The sequence below is a fragment of the Phlebotomus papatasi genome, chromosome 3 (genome assembly GCF_024763615.1).
Source record: "Phlebotomus papatasi isolate M1 chromosome 3, Ppap_2.1, whole genome shotgun sequence".
NCBI lineage: Eukaryota > Metazoa > Arthropoda > Insecta > Diptera > Psychodidae > Phlebotomus > Phlebotomus papatasi.
The window spans coordinates 59743369-59762716 of record NC_077224.1 but is presented as its reverse complement, the minus strand read 5'-3'; the positions used below and the strand labels follow the sequence as shown (position 1 = coordinate 59762716).

Sequence of the window (19348 nt, the reverse complement as noted above, 5' to 3'; positions counted from 1 at the left end):
TTTTGTTTAGCTTTTTTCTTACTTATCCTCTTCACGATCTTTTTCAATGTCTTTTGACCTTTCTCCATCTCGTGCGCAATAAATAGTAGGTATTAGCACTACTTTTTATTCCAATTTTATCACGAATAAATTTGTAAGAGAATTGTGGCGCAGAAACTACCCGAATGACTGCAATAAAGTAGTACCTGATGAAAATTTAATGAGCAAATTTTGCTCATAAATTTGCTCAATTCTCATTAATTTGCTCATTAATTATCAATAGTATTTATGCTATTTCAATCTATTTAAACCAATTTTTGTGACTCGAGTTCACTTTTTAATCACTAAATTAATCGATTTCTAAAAGCTCTTGACGAAAATTGCACATTAGGGCACATATCAGCAACAATTAATGTGAATCATATTAAAATTTTAATGTGAAATTCTCTAGTGTGATACCACTTTCTTGCGAGTCTTTAAGGAAGTTCAATTCAACAAAAACCAAATAGTCAATAGTTAAAAAAATGGAAATGTATCCTCGTAGTTTTTCTTAAAATTTTCTTTAGGAACTACCCTATATGATGGACATGCGCACTTTTGGCGCCATTGTCAATCTCTCCCGCTCTTTTTTCGGGAAACTCTACCAACGACAGAGACGCCAAAATAAGCGGCTTATGGTGAGCAAAAGAGATGATTGAATGTCCCACCAACTATGAGAATGCTCACTAATGCTGAAAATTTCTCCGTGCAAAGTTTGTGGTTCAACCTGAGTTCGATTGAAGTTATATGGCTGGATACTTGAGCTCCGTGTGTTCGGTCATGAAAAGGAAAAATTGTGATATGTAATTGGAAAAGTGCAAGAAAATTATTTAAATGGTGAATGGTGAAAAATCCCAATGACTTTAGAGATATAGGAAATGCTATCGAGGAAGAAATGTGTTGTGATTATCTTTTTATTTGATATTCGGTGAAAATCTGTGCATCTTTTCCACCCACCGTGAGTGACGTAGTAACTATGAAGTTTGTAGTGGAATTTCCTTGAAAGTAGAAAATCTTATTGCTGCACTTTTTTTTTGCCAGTGCATGGCATTGGGTGGCATTGTGGTGGGTGGTACTGAAAACCGAAAGGCTTTCGCGTTTGGAGTAAAAATCGATTCCCCAATTTACATTGGAACATGGTATTTTGTTGAGAAAGTTTCTTGTGATTGCAAGTGGAAGCTTTGGATATTTCTTCCATTCTTCTTCCTTCAAGCTTCCGGTGGAAATTCCTGAGGTGACCAGAAGGTGCAAGTGGAAAGGGTGAGTTCGAAAATTGTCTTCACATTTTCCAATTATCCTAGGATTCTGTGGTTGGGCAAATTAAAGCTGAACTTGCTGAAAGGTGATTTATGTAATCTCTCACCCGTTGCTAATTGATGTCGATTTTTTTTGCTAACCTTGTCACCATTTTGATCTTTTGTTAGAATGATAACAAGTGCATTTTACTCATTTAGTGATTCAGATAAAATTTCCAACTCAAGAAATTATATAAATAATCCACCGTGACTTGTAATTTTTTCCAAATCATTATAAAGCATAAAGCACTTTAATACGTAGGTTTCTTGAAGAAATTTCTTAGGATGCAAAGGTTTGTCTTTTCTATGAAATAACAGAAAGCATCTACGTTAAATGTGTAGGAGTTTCAATTGAAAAGAAATACATCTCTGGGATGTTTTGTTAATATTACGAAATTGTTGGTGAAAGACTGAAAAACGCTTCCAATATTTCATAAAATGCAATTAAATTCATTTGTTTTTTTTAAGCAGACATTATGTAGCAATAAATCATTGCTAGTTACTCTTGCGAAATTAATAAAAATACTAAAATCCTCTCCTTGCCTTTTTGCAAAATTTATGAATTTAAAAATTATTTGAAGAAATTCCCAAATTTATGGAACATTAAATTGTGATTCATATAACTTTTTTTTAATTGTGATAACTTCAATGTTGCGTAATACGTTAGATTTGCAATTTATACTCAATTGTTCCCCATTAATATTAGGTGAGATTCTTAACAATCTCACCTACTATAATCCTAACAAAATTTCATGTCGTCCGATCGACCTCAAACTCTGCCAAAATGTGTTTCGCCACTTCCTGATCACGAATATATATGTGGCTATTTTACGTTCCCGGCCGGCCGGCCGGCCGCTCTTTGGAGCTTAATAGCTCCTAAACTAAAAAAGATATCGACTTGCGGTTTTCGGCAAAGGTTATATATCGGGTGAAAATTGCAACTTGGTGCATTGACCCCCCACCCCCCACCCCTCCTTCCGCCATTTTGAAGACCCCCCTTTTTTTGTTTTCTCAATAGCTCCGGCCCTATGGCATCGAGCGGGCTCAAATTTTAGTATGTTATAGCTGGGCCTTAGAGCTTTCCATCAATACCAAACTTAAGGTCCCCCGACCCCCTTGACCCGAGCTATAAGGGTCCAAAAAAAATTTCTTAAAATGGCCATAACTCTGGTTCTAATTGTCAGAATTTAAAAAATGTGGGCTTTTTGGAAAGCTCTCGTGAAATGCCACTTCCCTTTCTAACATCGCAAGTTCATAAAACCACCGCTAGGGGCGCTATTATTAAAAAGAAAATTTTTAAATCTTAAAAGTTAAATAACTCAAAAATTCCATTGTGCATCGGGCTGGAATTTCAGTATGTTGTAGCCGTTGATTATACCTATCAAACAAAAAAAACCTTAAGTCGATCTAATACCCCTGACCCGAGCTATAAGGGGTCAAAGTTCGAACATTGACCGGCCTCTATCTCCGGTTCTAACTAACATAGCGACCTAAATTTTACCTTTTTGATTTCGTCTCAATGAGCACTTTCAGACGGAAGTTCAAAAAGTCACCACAGGTGGCGCTGTGATAGCATCAAAATTCATCGAAATTCAAAGTCACTTTTCTCAAAAACGGCATTGTGCAAGTTAATGAAATTTTAGTATGTTGTAGTCCAGTCTAGGACGTTTCCAAAATGGTGCGTATGTGCGCTGTGGTTTCAATAGAACCGGAGATATGAGGGGTCAAAGTTCACGAAATTCAAAAAATCATATCTCCGGTTCTATGTGACCGATTTTGATGAATGAGGGCTTAAACGCAAGATCTCACCAAATGCTACAACTTTCTAGAATATTTGAACTTCGTAGGACCAACACCAGGGGCGCCACAGTCGAAAAACCAATTTCAATATCACATAACCTCAATTATCTCGACTGTCGCTGAACCGATTTTGATGATTACTTCAACATAATTGTAGAGCACATCTGTCTCTACATTTCGTCCATACATCATTTTCCACTCAGACTACGCTATCACTCCGATTTTGCCGTTTAAGTGTGAAAAAATTGATTTTTCCAATAATAACGCTTTGAAATCACTCAGATGCCAATTTGACTGCCTCTACTCCACCAAGACACTTAAGATAGGGTTTTAAATGGAAAGTCCCACAAAATACAACAATTCTTTGATATAGTTGAAGTTCAACAAATGACTACTTGGGGCACTCTGGATGAAAAAACGAGTTAAGAAACAAAAAACCTCGATTATCTTGGCTTCTGAGTAATCGATGAGTTCAAGTTCTACGGCAAAATTATAGAGAACATTCTGGTCTACATTTCACCCATATATTACTTTTCTGTCAGTTCATCCAAATCCTTGATATTTTGGTTTAAATACAAAATTTGTATAATTTCACGAATTTGATTCAAGATAACTGAATGGCGACTCACAATTTCAGCTCCAAATCGGATTTGCATGCACTCCGAGTTAGCTCACGTTAAGAATCTCACCTACATAAGCCGGTTAGGATTATCTGTCCTTTTTATGAATTATTTTGGCGTTTTCCTGGCAAATCTTCTTTATTTGATTGTGGGAAGTGGGGCAACAATATTATATGATTTTTCCCATATTTCAATAGGAAATTGGCCTTTAACGTAATACAATTCATATAGATAAATCAATTGTGGAGCTAAATAACATATGGCAAAGGTCCAGCTTTCTTTAGAAATTCGCGAAAAAATCCTATATCAATGTAGCCCCACAGCTCAAAGTGGCCCCACCTCCCCCTATATATTTTTTTTTGAAAAACAATTCCCAGAGTGATCGTATTCATTAGCACGGGAGACTGGGGTAAAATGTAACAAATCGAAAAATTCAAAATTCAACATCTTCCAAGATAAAAAACTGTAGCGGCTCAAAATTTTTCTATAGATAATCTCTATAGACCTTCTTCAATGTCATAAGTTTTTTACAATTCGATTAAGGAATTCAGATAATAAAAAAAAATATTGAAATTTTTAACCCTATTTTTGAAATATTTCGCTTGCAGAAGATATCAACCTAGGGTAAAGTGGTACAAGTTGGACAGTGGTACAAGTTGGACAATGGTACAATTTGAACAGGGCTTCTTGGCTTGATAAATTTAGTACTTCATTTTTATTTGTATATTTTTAATGATTTAGTTTTATAATTTGGTTCCTTGTGCTTAAAAACAAATTTTGTACTGTATTTATCACGAAAAAAGCTATGTCCAATTTATACAGGCGAATTGTCCAACTTATAACACTAATTCCAAATTATATCACTTTACCCTACTTATTTTCCATAATTGATGCACTAGTGAATATTTCCTAAATAATATGGATTCTTTGAATACGAATCCTCTATTTTAGAATTTCACAAAGGTTCTCTTCTCCAGAAATCCTTTTATTAAATATGACCACTTGGGGTAAAAAGTAACAAAAGGTATAGAGCAAAAAGTAACAAAAAGCGAAGCAATTTCTGTTGTCTGAAACGTTATTACCATGTCTCGCCGCTTGTTGTTTCCATTGGTCAAACGATTTGCAGTCTTTTCTGTGTTTTATTCTAAAATAGTTAGAAAAGCGCTTTTCTCGTTCAGATAGAGAAAACGGGGTTTTACAAAGGTGTAGATGAATAAATTTTCTATGAAAATATGTCCTCTAGGTCTTTTTTTAAATTTACGGAAGCCCGTAATGGATCGACTCAAAATGTGATAATACTCCATGTCTGGTACTATTTGCCCCAGCATTTTTGAGAATATTCACAAAATTACCTTTTAGAAATTGGGTCGATAAACGTAATTCCTTACAAAATAGAGGAAAATGATTTTCACAAAGTTGTAGAGCGGTAAATTTCCTATAAAACTGCGCTAATTAGAAATTTTTGAAGCACTCGAGTAGCTTGTAAAAAAATAAAATATCCGTTTTGTGACTTTTTGCCCCAGTCTCCCCTATATATTTTTTGTAAATATTTCTTCGTTATTGTTTTGGATACTTACCGGATTTGCCGCTTAATTGGTGATCCCAACTTGTTCATAGTGATATCGAAGTATTAAGCACTAAGGGAAAGTACTCTGCTTTCGAACGTTCATGCCTAATGTGAATTTTCTTTAATTTTTCATAAGAGACTTACGCAATACTAATAAATATTAGTTAGTTTATTATCAATTATTGTTAATTATATGATAATAATGTGTAAGTTTCTTACGAAAAATTAAAGAATTTTACATTATTCGAAGGTATGAACGTTCGAAGGGAGAGTACTTTCCCCTATTACTCTAATCAAATATTTATACAAAGTAAAATCATGTAGTAAATTTTAGAGAAAAGCATAAAAGCAGTTTTTGTTTAATTTTCCCTATTAGTATTTTTAATGTTAATTTTATTGACTCAAGTTTAATTTTTGAATGATTAAATAGATTTTGCTTAAATAATTAACCTAAAAAGCATCCAATAGAAAAGGTCAATTATCGGTAAATTACCAATTCATTATTATAGTTAATTGTCTCATTTTAAGTTGTATTGTGGTGGTCAGAGAGCAATAAATTGATATGTTTATTGAGGTTCTATGTGAATGCCTTGGAATCATCCCTCAAATGTTAAAGTTTGCACCAAACTAAATCCTCTTGTCTCTGACGTCACTCCAACCACCGTAAAAGACACAAAAAGTGTCAAAATCTCCGGAAAAGCCTTAAGTTTTTGATCCTTGGATGAAAGCTCAGATAATCCCTATTTTTGTATCCTTCAATGTTGCATTGCACAACGTTATTCGAGAATTTCCTTTATATTGGTCTTCTTAATAAACCATATGCGGCGAAATATCAAGTTTTAAGCTTGGTCTTACATCTTTAGAGAAAAGAAGCCTTCACAGAAAAATATATTCGAGAAATTGTTCGTAAAACTTTGTACTTTTTCCACAAACATTATACATAACATGAGAACTTGACGAACATTTTTTGTTCTTCACAAACTTTTGTTCGTAAATATTCGTGAACACGTAAAATTTTGTCATTTTTTGTAATGTTTTGTTAGTTTTGTTAAGCGAATAAAATTATAGGAGAGGTCCTACATGTTTGAGAAGCAGGTAGTTTGAGGCGCAGTGGATTATTCTTTGATTAATTAAACAAATGTGACAAAAACACTAATCGTGTTATTTCAAAAAGTCAACTAGTTAGTACAACTAAGTGCTTTACAAAATTTTAAGATAATTCTTCGGGTTTTGGAAATAAGGCTTAAAGTCAAAACATAAAAAAGTGTCTTAAACCTTTAGGATATCTCCTAGAAAGAACAGTTTTTAAAAAAACCAAAAAAATGCTCGTGAAATGATGATGTTACGAATAATGTTTGTCGGAAAATTACAATCTGTTACGAACTTTCTTGTGGGTTAAACGATTTACAAACATTTCGTAAGTCTCCAAGGGATTTATAAACATTTACGAAGAATTTTACGAAATATATTTCTCTATGTAGGGGGAAGTGGGGCACCTTTGAAAGTGGAGCACCTTTGAAGTTTGGATTTTTCTCCTATTTATGTTTAAGCGCAACATAGCGTTTGTATAGTGTAATTTAGCTTCTCAATCTATTTGTGAAGCTAAATTGTATCACAATAAAACTTAATTTTATTTAAAATTAGGTGAAAAATACCAATTTCAAAAGTGCCCCACTTCCCCCTACATAGAGTAAAATTAGTAAATTTTCTAAGGTTCCGATAACTTCGTAAACTGGTATAAACTTCCCTCAAACTCATGTCACCCTTATGTCCCAAATATAGTAAATGGAGAATTTATATCAGAAGGTTAAAACTTAGGTCTTAAGAAATTTAAAAAATACTTAAATTGGTACAGTTTAGCCTTTATTTTGCCAAAAATTTTCAGTGAAAATACAATTAGCATATAACTAAGATGGATCTCATAAATTGCGAATGCGCAAAACTATCTCGATTTTTTGTTTAATTCCAAAGGATTTATAATCACTTTTATATTTCTCTTGACCAATATGAGATTTTTTACTGACCAATCAATTAATTTACTTATCAAGAATATTTAGCCATTACTTAGTAGGGGAAGGCTTTCAGGCTTCGCATAGTTTACCTTCGATCTACTCATATTTTTCCCATATTCTTTTAATGAATCTGACCTAGTGGCAATATATAATATTTTATTAGCCAGTTTTAAGTCACATATTTTCTGAAAAAATTAAGGTCAGATTCATGGAAGAAATATGGATAAAATATGAAGTGTTAGAAGGTTGAGTGTGTGCGAAGTCTGAAAGCTTTCCCCTAGTTTAGTCTCACTGAGTTCAGTATAGCTCTATACAAGTGAACAGTAGGAAATTAAATTTCGTTAGCAAAACATCTAGTTTGATTTATTAATTGAGAATTAAAAAAAATCAATAGTTCTTGAATTCATTTGCAACTATCTTGAGACCCAAATACACTTTGGATAATCCTTGAGAATATTTCGCAGTGAAGATTTATCACAAACTGTCATTCATTGAGAGCTCGGAATCGCGATTAAAGATGCGTTAATATAAATTTCATTTTCCAATTTGATAAATACTGATAAATTTCACAGCTACTAAATAGCATGAGTCGATTTGGCCCTTATGCCGTCTTCAGAAGGGGGATTTAGCCTAGTTTCCGAGCGTCTCAAAAATCTAAATAACAAGCGATATATTTGATTTTTCAAAATGTAATGAATTACTTGGCCTTAATATTCAGTCATAAATAAATATTCACTAAAATATTTTGCTAAAGCTTCAGATCTGAAGACCTTATTAGATGTTAAAAGTTAAATATGTAAGATTTACACTGATAAAAATTTAAGTTATATTTACGAGTTAAGCTTCTGGCACATCTGTTAGCTCGGTATAATTTCATGAAGTCTAAATTCGCGTCCCTTTCTTTCTCAAAAGATTTGCATAATTCTATCCCACTCTTCCGGTTTAAAAACTGGACTGAACCTAGATTTAATTTGGTCTGATGTTCAAAAGAAGAAGAAGAAGAGTGCGAAAGAGTAGGATAGCCATATGCCAAACTTTTAGGAAAGAAAGAGATGTGAACTTCGACTTCATGAAATTTTCCTGATCAAAAAGGTGTGCCTGAGCCATTAAATTTAATTTTCAATTGCATATTGATTTTTTTCCCGGGGAATCAGTGGCGCAATAGGCATGACCGTTGGCCTTTGGGCGGATCGATTCCCCGGCTCGACTTACTGTTGTGAGTTCGAGTCCCGCCCGGTGCAAAGATCTGAATGTCTAAATTAGACAATTTTCATATGTTAATAACGTTATATAATGCACCGCCTATGCCCAACAACTCCGGGAGCATGGAAGAAGCATCCACACAGCGGGGAAGGCGCTCCTGGACGATCTACAATGGACTTAGCAGATTCTTCCAACACGGGATAGGGACATTGTAAAAATGATTACCTTGTAATACAATATCTCGATACGATAAATACACTGAGAGAAATCCGAAAAAGTTAAAATAACATTCCGGAAATGTTTATTTTACCCTGCAGTATTGATCCGAAATCGGTGTAAATATTACCCTTTTTAGGTGTAATAGGGGTTAAAGTTACCCTTTTCCATGTTAATTTTACCCTTAAAAAGGTGTAAAATTAACATTAAAAATGTTGATATATTTTTACACCTAAAAAGTGTTAAAGTTATGAGGAAAAAAAGTTAATCGCACCCTCTTTTTTTCTCAGTGTAATAATAATAATTTTCCCGATCCAATCGAAGCATATTAAACTAGCCCCTCTCAACATCCCCGCTCTCCTCTATTCCCATACATACCTATGTATATTGCAAAACAAATCTCATCAATGATTTTAATGACGGTTCGAATCTCTGCTTACCTTTCCTTGTGTACATATACCTCTGCGATCGTAGTGTTTGGTAGTGTTACTTCTGTAATCATCAGTATTTGTCACTGGAGTTCGTTACACAGTTTGTTACAGGGTGATGGTCTAAACTCGGTAGGAGCAATTAGGGAAATTTTAGTCCTCAGGCATAAATTAGGTTGGCCTCTAAAGGATTATCATTAAATGATTTCTTTTATCTATACTTAATGATAAGGATCTTAATGTGATTTCTTCTCGATATGGTGTGAATATCAATGGATTTTCTTACATCTACATTCTCATGTTTATATGTATTACTTCTGACTTTGTCTCTCTTCCTCGGCATATGGCGCGTCTATATGGATTACATATATAGGTATATATTATGCCATGTATATTATGTATCGCTGACTGTGGGAAATTACGTTAAGTTTTCTCAGTGAATTGTGCGACCGTTTGTTGAATGTGAATGTAAGTTGGTTCTTCTTGTCTCACTTTGACCCAATGTCCTGCTGTATTTTCCTTTTCAGCCGTGAAATCCTACATTTTGGTATTAAATAAGAATTTCACGTTTATCCATCTCGCTCTTTTTTCAACATTTTCATCTTTTTCTCACAGTTGATGTTATGTTTAAAAATTGCTGGATTTTCTCTGTGAATTTATCTACCTCAAGCCACAGATACATGCGCATTAAGATGTTGGTATAACAAAAATGCTTCTAGGGTGTATTGAAGAGTGAGAATTTCAGTTGTTCAGCGGCAACCGTTACTGGTTTACGGGTCTCTTGGCCTCGGTTCGCGTTGAAAATTCCCCAAAAAAAGTCTTTTTCTCAATTCTTTTCTTCATCCCCCTCCTCCTTAAGAGACTGTTCTAGATTAGTAGAATATATTTTTCTTAGTTTTTTTTTTGTGATTCTTTCAATAAATTTCTGCTTCATTTGAATTAAAAAAAGGAAATAAAGTTGTTTTTCCTTGTGTAAAAAATTTTGGGTTGTGGAAAGAAATTTCGGGAAAGAAACGTTCTAATTGAAGTTTAATGCTACGGAAGTTGAGTGACTCTTGAGAAAATTAGGTGAAAATTTCAACTCATTTCTTGTGAATAAAATATTGAAGAAAAAAAATTACAATAAAGTGCAAAAGTGTGAGTGTTTCATAAAAAAAAACATTTTTCTCATATACTAAATCAAAGAGGAATAGAGATAAATAGTTAAAAGTAAAGGTGGTTGGAAAGAGAAAAGCATAAAAGTGTATCCAAAACGCCCCAAAAGCCATTCAATACGGTGACTCAGGAATAAAGCAAAAAGTAGGGTTAATCCTGGTTTAACTCAAAACTTTCTGCTAATGCAGGATATCTAGAAATAAAATCAAAAATCTTCTCTCTGTCGCTATTTTAAAAAAGGAAAACTACATAATAATTTTGATCACCTAGGTATATAGCATTGAGAAATTTTATACAGTTAAAGCATTACAAGTGTGAGACTTGGGCATAGATACTTGAAGCATTTGCGCAATTCTCACCTGCGTTTTGCAATTTTACGTGCCATTCCAATGCTCAATGGGTATTTGTCCTCTTCTCTCATTTGGCTGATCATCTAGCATTGATCACTGATCCCCCTAAAAGCAGTTTCAACTCATTTTGGCCATTTTTAGTAAATAAATTAGTATTTTTGATCTCCCAGTCCATGGACAAAGTGAATTTAATTCACTCACATCACACACCTTTAGAAGAAGAAGTCACATGACTCAAAGTTTCTTTCTCTTGAACATGATGACGTTGACAGACTAAGAAAAGCACATTTCTCAGTTTTTATTTCTCAGAAAAAAATAATAAATAATGCCACAATTTAGGAAGTAACAGACTAAATACAAATCTGATCTAATACCCCATTCAATAGAGCTAAAGCGCATTCTTGAATTTTTCATCAATTAAACTTTAAAGAGTACAGGTCATTAGGATTGGTCTTAGAGAGGTAATTCTTGGTCGTGTGATTTCTCCGTAGGAACATTTAAACCGGTTTGTGGTATTTTTGATATTGACGTAAGATCATCGTCTCTGGTCACACAACTGCTGAAGAGTCTTCTTCGACACCATAAAACTCGCACGCGTTGCCAGAGTAATCGTGCAGTACTCTGCAAAGTGTTCTTTTTCTTATGTACACAATGTCTCAATGCACCTTCTTTCATAAAGGAATAGTTATCACCTGGATATGGTGTCAGGCACCTGAACAAGGTCATCATTCCTACTTCTTTCGCTTCACCAACTAATAAGAACAGAATGAAAATGAACCATTGGGTAGGGGAAGGCTTTCAGGCTTCGTACACATTCTAGCTTCGAACACTTTTTATTTGTCCCCATATTCCGTTAATGAATATTGCCCAATAGCAACATATTTTAATAGTCAGTCTTACGGCGTTATCACACTTGCACATTAAAATTTTAATGTGATTCACATTAATTGTCACTTGTGAGCGTCCAAATATGTTATTTGTGTGTTTGAGTCACTTAATATTTGGGGTTTTTCTATTTATTGACAAAGAAGTGGACTTGGCCTGCAAAAATAAGTTTAAATTTACCTAATGCATAAATATTTTTCACATTAAAAAATTAAAGAGAAAATCGCATTAATTTTTGGCATTAATGCTATAAATCAATTTATATCAAATTTTGCGGGTAAAGTCTACCTTTTTATCAACAAATAGAACAAATTTTGAATATGAAATGATTCAAACACACAAATTACACATTTGAACTCTCACCAGCGACAATTAATGTGAATCATATTAAAATTTTAATGTGCAAGTGTGATAGCACAGTTAAGTCAAACATTTCCTGAAAAAATAGGTTAGATTCATTAAAGGAGTTTGGAAAATAATACGAAGTGTATACAGGCAAAATTTGTGCGAAAGCGTCACGCCTTCCCCTACATCAAATATTTATAATCATGGGCAATTCAATAATTTATGTAAATAGTTTAGCCACAATTTCTATATCAGTAATTTAACCTTAAGATATCATATTTAATTTAAAAACAAAAATGCACTATTTATAATTATTTTAAATTTCGAATAGTCAATGAATTCTTTGCACTTTGTGATGCCCTGAACCACTTACGACTTAAGTCGAGAGACGACTTAGTGGAAAATGACGGAAATACTGTTTGACCATTATTTCTAATATAATTATGCTAAGCCGTCTCTCGGCTAATTCTCGGGTCTGTCAAGGCCCTTATACGGGCTTCAGACCTAAGGTTTAGCCATAAGGCTTAACATCTCTAATTTCTTATCAGTTGAAAGTTTTTGGAAATTTTGATTTAGAAATGAATTATTAAGGGTAAATAATCTATTTAAATCTGAAAAACAAATTAAATTGGTTGCTATTTGAAATTTTGTGACCTGCAGAAACTAGGCTAAACCTCTAGTCTGAAGACGGTCTTACGCTGGAAGAGGGATACGTTTGTTTTTTTTTTCGTTATTACCTTTGGGCGCTTCAGAAATGCTCAAAATGCAATATATAGAATGAAATTGAGGGAAGATTCTAATTTTAACAGTAAATTATTGACGAACCTTCATAAGAATTTGCAATTTGCAAAACTATTTATTTACGAAATTATTGTTTTATTAATCAGTTATAAATCAACTTGAAGCCTGAAGCCTAAGTAGGAGGCCAGAGGATAGATACCGTAGATGCGGGTGACTTTGCCCCCCTACTGTTCATCAACATTTCTTTGATTCTAATATTTTAGAACGTTATTTACTGATTAGACATGGTAGATCGGATTGATATAGACCATCCTTAAGTGTTAGAATTAAAGAAAAGTTTACGGACAGGAGGGCGGCAAAATCATCCACGGAGGACAAAGTCACCTGCATCTACGGTAGATCGATAGACCATAGATTCTGTTAACTTTGCCCGTTGATGCTCCGTAAGTTTTTCTTTAATTTTTAGCACAAGGATGGTTACCATGTCCGATCGGTAAAGACCATCCTTAAGTGGTAGATTTAAAGAAAACCTTATGAATTGCATGATGAAGTCACTCGCGAACAGAAAACTGATCTGCATCTGCGATATGTTTGTACATACTTAAAGTACTTGCTTAACTGATTTGAAAAAAATAGAAGTATATGCCAGTATAGAGTATGTGTACCAAATTTCGTCCAGATTGCAATTTCGGCCACTTCTTTTGTTCCTCAAATTTCTTGGAATTTACAGTTTTTGTCCAAAATAGCTAGAGATTATACAATGCAGAAAAACAAAATATTCGCCTTGATGAACAAATCATCTGAAAAAGATTTTGGAAGAATTCCGGAAGGGCAAGGAACTATAAGAATCAAGATGTCTGAAATATTACCTAAAGCGCTCAAAGCAGTAATCTATATTTTTATTAATTTTAAAATGTAATTAGTAAAACGAAAACAAAGACGATAAACCATCTACAAGGTTCTCAAAAATATTCCTTTTAAAACGAAGAAACAAAAATTGTCATTTGTGTTAAAAATATTTCGTTTCGAAGTTAAGACTTTGATGCTTACATGCAACTGTACCAAAATTTGGAACATTTGCGCTATATTACAAAATGATGGTCTATTCAGTAGTCACAGTTCCGGTGTTTATCAGAAAATTTGTTCTTTTCAAATTTTGAAGTCTTTTTTATCCTTTTTTAATTTGAAAAGAACGAATACTCTTGCGAACACCGGAAGAGCTACGACAACACAGAACTTTGCCTGATACATAATCAAAAGACTATTGAATAGTTCATTGCACCGTCTCATAGCAGTAATAACCAATTGACCGGAAATATACAGCTAGTAATTCTTATGTGAAAAAAAATAATCTAGAAAATTTTCAATTTTTAATTAAGGTTTAATTCATTTCAATTTATCGTTTCCGCCAATTGAACAAAATCGTAAAAATGGGAAATGGAGTATATGCGATTCTTCCCAATAACAATTGTTTTCTATATATTTTTAGATCATTTTTCATTAATATAATTATTATTCATATTGCTAGTGTTTGATAACAAATTTTGTCTGGAATATTTAAGTATTTATATTTTAAAGGCTGTAGTGGCTGTAGTTATTTGAAAATCTTATCTATTTATTTTTATTTGATTCCAAAATCTTTGCACGATTTTTGTAAGATGCCTTATCACAGAAATTTTCGAAAAAAATAAATTAATCTCAATTCAATATTACGTTTTTAAAGTTCAATAATTCTAAAATTCCTCTAAACATATTATCTGATAGAATGAGCAAGGGTCATTACGGTTAAGGTCTTTACCGCTGTAGGGGGAAGTGGGACACCTTTGAAATTGGGATTTCTCTTCTATGTCTTAAGTGGAACTCAGCCATATCATAATGTAATATAGCTTCTCAATCTGTTTGTGCACCTAAATCATATCACAATAAGGCCCAATTTTATTTAAAAATAGGTGAAAAATCTCAGTTTCAAAGTTTCAAAGTTCAGTTTCAAAGGTGCCCCACTTCCCCTACTACAAGGGGTAAAGACCGGTGCACCATACACTAAGCCAGTAACATAAAGAGGTATAAAATGCTGAAGTTACTTGAGAAAACGTTATTATTAGGTGGGAATGTCGTATGATCACACCTATATTAATTGGTTATTTGATTTTCATAAAGATATTTTTAAAAAATCATATTTTTTTTAATTTCTTTTTAATTATTGGTTCTGTAATGTTTTTCCAAGATCACAAGACTTCACTTGATCCTAAATTTTATTCTTGAATTTAAAAATTCTTGGTCCAATTTTCAAGTTTGTAAGGGTTCTGAAAATGTATGAAATATTCTAAATATGTAAAAAAAAATCTTTTAATTGTTTGAATTTTTCAATTAGGTACATTTCTTTTGTCGTAGAAATTATATTTATCAAAATATTTTTATTTTATCTGTCCCTTCTCTCATTTTTATTTCCTTTTGAAGAAATTTTATTAAGTTTTGTCAAATATTAGGTAAGGTTCCTAATAGTCTTAGCTCTTTAATTTTCAATTTGGAAGCTTAACTAATAGACAATATTTATTCTTTCTTCAATTGTTCAATTTTTAATTTTCTTTTAATTATTATTGTTAATACTATTAACGCATCTGTTTCATAAATTACTGCTTTATGGTTTTCTTCAAGTATCATATTTTCACCGGTTTTTGCACAATTTTTATTTGTTTTGTACAATCTGTACAATATTTACAGAAACATAAGACATTAATTTTCACTTCAATTAAATGTAAATTTGTTCATAAAATTGCAAATAATTTATTGAAAGTAAAATTTATTATTTTGCAAAAGAAAGTCAATAGTGGTCAATAGCCATTTCGAGAAATTATAGTTTATTTTACAATTTTACAATTTTACTTTTTCCTGTTTCGATACAGTTCAACGGACGGCAAAACAAAGGAAATAAAAAAAAATGCTTGAAAAATATTCTATTTTTGATAAATGCGGATGTTTCAGCAGATTGTCAATGACCTAAAATCTATTTCTATTATACACGTTGTTGGTAATGTAAAGTTTATCTAAAAATCAAATGAGATACTGAAATGAAATACGGATTTTTGGCCAGTAAAATATTCCATGTTGGTCAGTCATTGATCAAAAATCGCTCAAATCCATGACTAATTTGTCAATATACTTCATGTCTTCTTAAACATAAGTCTCTTGATTTAATGATCTAAATACTTATTTATAAGTTAAACCTATTAAAGCCAAAATCAGTCTTACTTTTACTAATTTATCATCCTAAATCAGACCTAAATGTTGAACATTCTATTTTTTCAGAATATTTATATTAATACGTACGCCAATTATTTTTTATTCTGTGAAAGAAAATTGTTGAAAAATACGTCTTGTAATAGAAATTTTAAGAACAATAATAGGGGAAGATAGAGTCGTAAAGTACAAACTTTTACAAATATTTTAGAGAGTTGAGCAGTTCGTAAATCTCCAGTAGGCATTCACAAACATTTACGAACAATTCTACGAAATATTTTTTTCTGTATACACAGAAAAAGTATTTTGTAAAAATGTTCGTAAATGTTTGTGAATTCCTTTGGGGGAGTTACAAAATGCTCGTGAATCGTATAACCCATAAACAAATTCGTAAAAGTTTGTACATTTTTCACAAACATTGTTCGTAACATGATCACTTGACGAGCATTTTTTGTATTTTTACAAACATTTGTTCGTAAATGTTTGTAAACACACAAAAAATGTTCGTAAATTTTTGTTTATATGACGAATATTTTACGAACATTTACGAACAAATGACAAAATTTTACGAACATTTTTGTGTGTTTACGAATATTTACGAACAAATGTTTGTAAAAGTACAAAAAATGCTCGTCAAGTTATCATGTTACGAACAACATTTGTCAAAAAATTACAAACTTTTACGAACTTGTTTGTGGGTTACACGATTGACGAGCATTTCGTAACTCCCCCATAGGAATTCACAAACATTTACAAACAATTCTACGAAATATTTTTTTCTGTATAGTGGCATTCCCAATTAATACATAAAATCAGAAAATCGCCAAAATTGTCCAAAATACTTTTACGACAATTTCTAGTGGAGTCGACAATGTATAAGTAAACAAATTAAGAGAAATTTCTCTTTTAGCAAGCCTTTTGCTCATCTTTCACGATCACTTAGCTACAAATTTTTGTGAAAATTTGCTTATCGCCGAGAGAGATTGTAAATTCAAAATGTCCCGTCCTAAATAAAACAGTTAATACATATTTTTTATAACCACAAGGCCTGGCGTGGATAAATACAGACACTGAATGCAGATACAATTTAGACTCTCATTAAGCAATTAAAGAGAGAATATAGTCGTGGAATTTTTACATCACCATCTCCAAGTGATAAAACTGATAAGAGAAATGTGCAGATTTTGCTCTCGACAGAATTTATCGTACCTCCATAGTGGAATTAGAAAATATTTTGTTTTTCAATAAGTTTCTGTGGGCTATTCCCAATTAAATTGGATTTTTTCAGGCATTGAATTTTATTACATTGGGGTTAAATTTATTTGTAAGCATGTTAATGAAAATGAATGGATTTTGAAATAAAAAGAAAAAAATATTTTACTAACGACTGAGATCATTTGTAATTGATTTGAGCATAGAAAATAATGTTATTCAATTTTTATCTACTGAATGACTCATAGTATTCTTGAAGTGATTCAATATTTTACGGGGAATTTTCGATTGTGAGCAACAGCATATTAATGTTCTGTCCGTCTTTGTGAATAAAATCAAATAAAATCTCTTTCCGTTTTGGCTAAAATTGCGAAAATAGACACAAGATTCACTCCAGAAAGTTTATCGATTCCCTCTAAAATTAAATTCTGTTTACATCATTCGTCTCTACAAATCTTTCTATTGTGTTTATTAAATTCTAGATTTAGTACTTTCGCTATACACGAGTTTTTCTCATATGAAATTTTTCTCTTTAAATTGTACAGCTTCTCTCTATATAGTTGGTATATTGATAAACGTGTGTTTAAAGTGAAACATATTGAAATTTCTGTCCAGAAAATTGGCATCTGCTGCTCGTTTTTTGTTCACATAAAAGTCGGCTGCAGACTTCCTTTATGCTCCAAGGAGGACCAATAAATAAAGAAACAGATGCAAAATTGGGCAGACTTTTGCGCTCAACCATCAATTTTCTCCATTTGATGAACCTGGTGAATACCTGCAAGAGATCCGCATGTTCAGGAAGATGTTCATAGGGAGATTTTTAGTTGACATCAGATGCTCATGTAGAGGAAATAAATTTAAATTGTACAGCCCTCAACCACTTTGCAATGAGAGATTACCTACGAATGCATGAAATTTTTTCTTCTCACGTGAAATCCATGGGATAATTTTTTCCCCTTAAAAATATGCTTCCTTCACCATTCAAATTCATCTATGTATACACATTATATATTAAACAATTCTTCTGTGTGTCCCCTTGGGAATCAACATAGGGTGGAACATAATAGGAAGTAATATGTATGAGTTTAGGCAATAGACAAACCTACCTAGGGAGAGATGAAGTCAGTGCGCCAATGCAAAAGTCTTTGATGCACATTCAATGTACCTGGAATAAAATTCAGTGCTTCACATTTCCCCAAGTAAATGGGAAAAAAAGAAGGATTACGACAGAAATCTCCTGGAATTTCACACGAAGAAAAAAAAAACTATCTCACATAGGAACAGGTAGAATAAATCTGCATCATTTCCCATGCTCACATCATTCTGCCCTAATCGTCTATATAAATAATAAATGGATGCTTTACAGAAATCTCTTGAGGTATTTCTCCCAATAGAAATTCTGCACCTCCAAAAGCACAAGTAAAAGTAAATTCAACCGCTCTGTGGAAATTCCACTCACATTGCGTTTCACAAAAGACTGAATTTTGCCAACAAATTTTATTTTTCATTATCCAATGAGCTTGGTTGTTCCGTTTCACGCAAAATTCATTTGTCTTTTTTGACAAATTATTTCGAAATTATTTCTTGAATGTTGCTTAATGTGTATTTTATTTGAATATGTATGTTATATATACATAATTCAATTCTCTTCATAAAGCCTCTAAACTTCAAGGAAACCTATTCAGATCCAAGAGTCATCGAAAGATTTAATCTTATCACAAAACCATTCAATATAATCTTTAAAAATCAATTAAAATTAAATAAGTTTACTTTCCTTTCTATTGAATTATTTAATAAATTATGACAAATTATAAAATTTTTAAAATGTATATCAATTAAAACATTAGTGCTGTTAATTAACTGAACTTGCTAATTCGGAATTTGAATTCGTGCACGACTTCTTAGCCACGCATGCCACTACGGACTTTTTTATTTTTTACATAGAAATGTTCAGAGGTTCAGAGTAAGTTCAATGTTCGATATTCATCGTCCCATTTTAAAATACTCTAATGCCCTAGACAGACTTACGGCTTAATCCGAGAAACTCCTTGTGGAAAGTAGTCTAACCCTTTAAGGTCGATTGGAACACCGATGTCCCATAAAGAAAATAATTTTTCCTGACTTACGTAAAGTTATTTTTTCTTATGTCTGTACATAATTGCAAAGCGGAAGGTTGAATGAATCTAGAATATTTTTTGCAAGTCTCTAGCTATTTGATATGTAGTAAATATTTAAGCTCAAAAATGGAGAATTTTTTAATTCTC

The 19348-nt window shown here is 32.5% G+C and overlaps 1 protein-coding gene across 13 annotated transcripts in view; it reads left to right on the top strand.

Annotated features, from left to right (window-relative positions):
* Positions 1 to 1081: 1081 nt before the first annotated feature.
* The window catches only part of LOC129807061 (protein numb), a 34877-nt gene continuing 16610 nt past the window's right edge, over positions 1082 to 19348 (top strand). For 3 of the 13 annotated variants that reach the window (XR_008752227.1, XR_008752230.1, XM_055856063.1), the window contains exon 1: positions 8775 to 10296. The gene's annotated coding sequence lies outside the window, so the exon portion shown is untranslated. Of the gene's footprint in view, positions 1279 to 8774; positions 10459 to 19348 lie in introns of those variants that run through there. The other 10 variants (XR_008752225.1, XR_008752229.1, XR_008752228.1 and 7 more) reach the window with 7 other exon arrangements.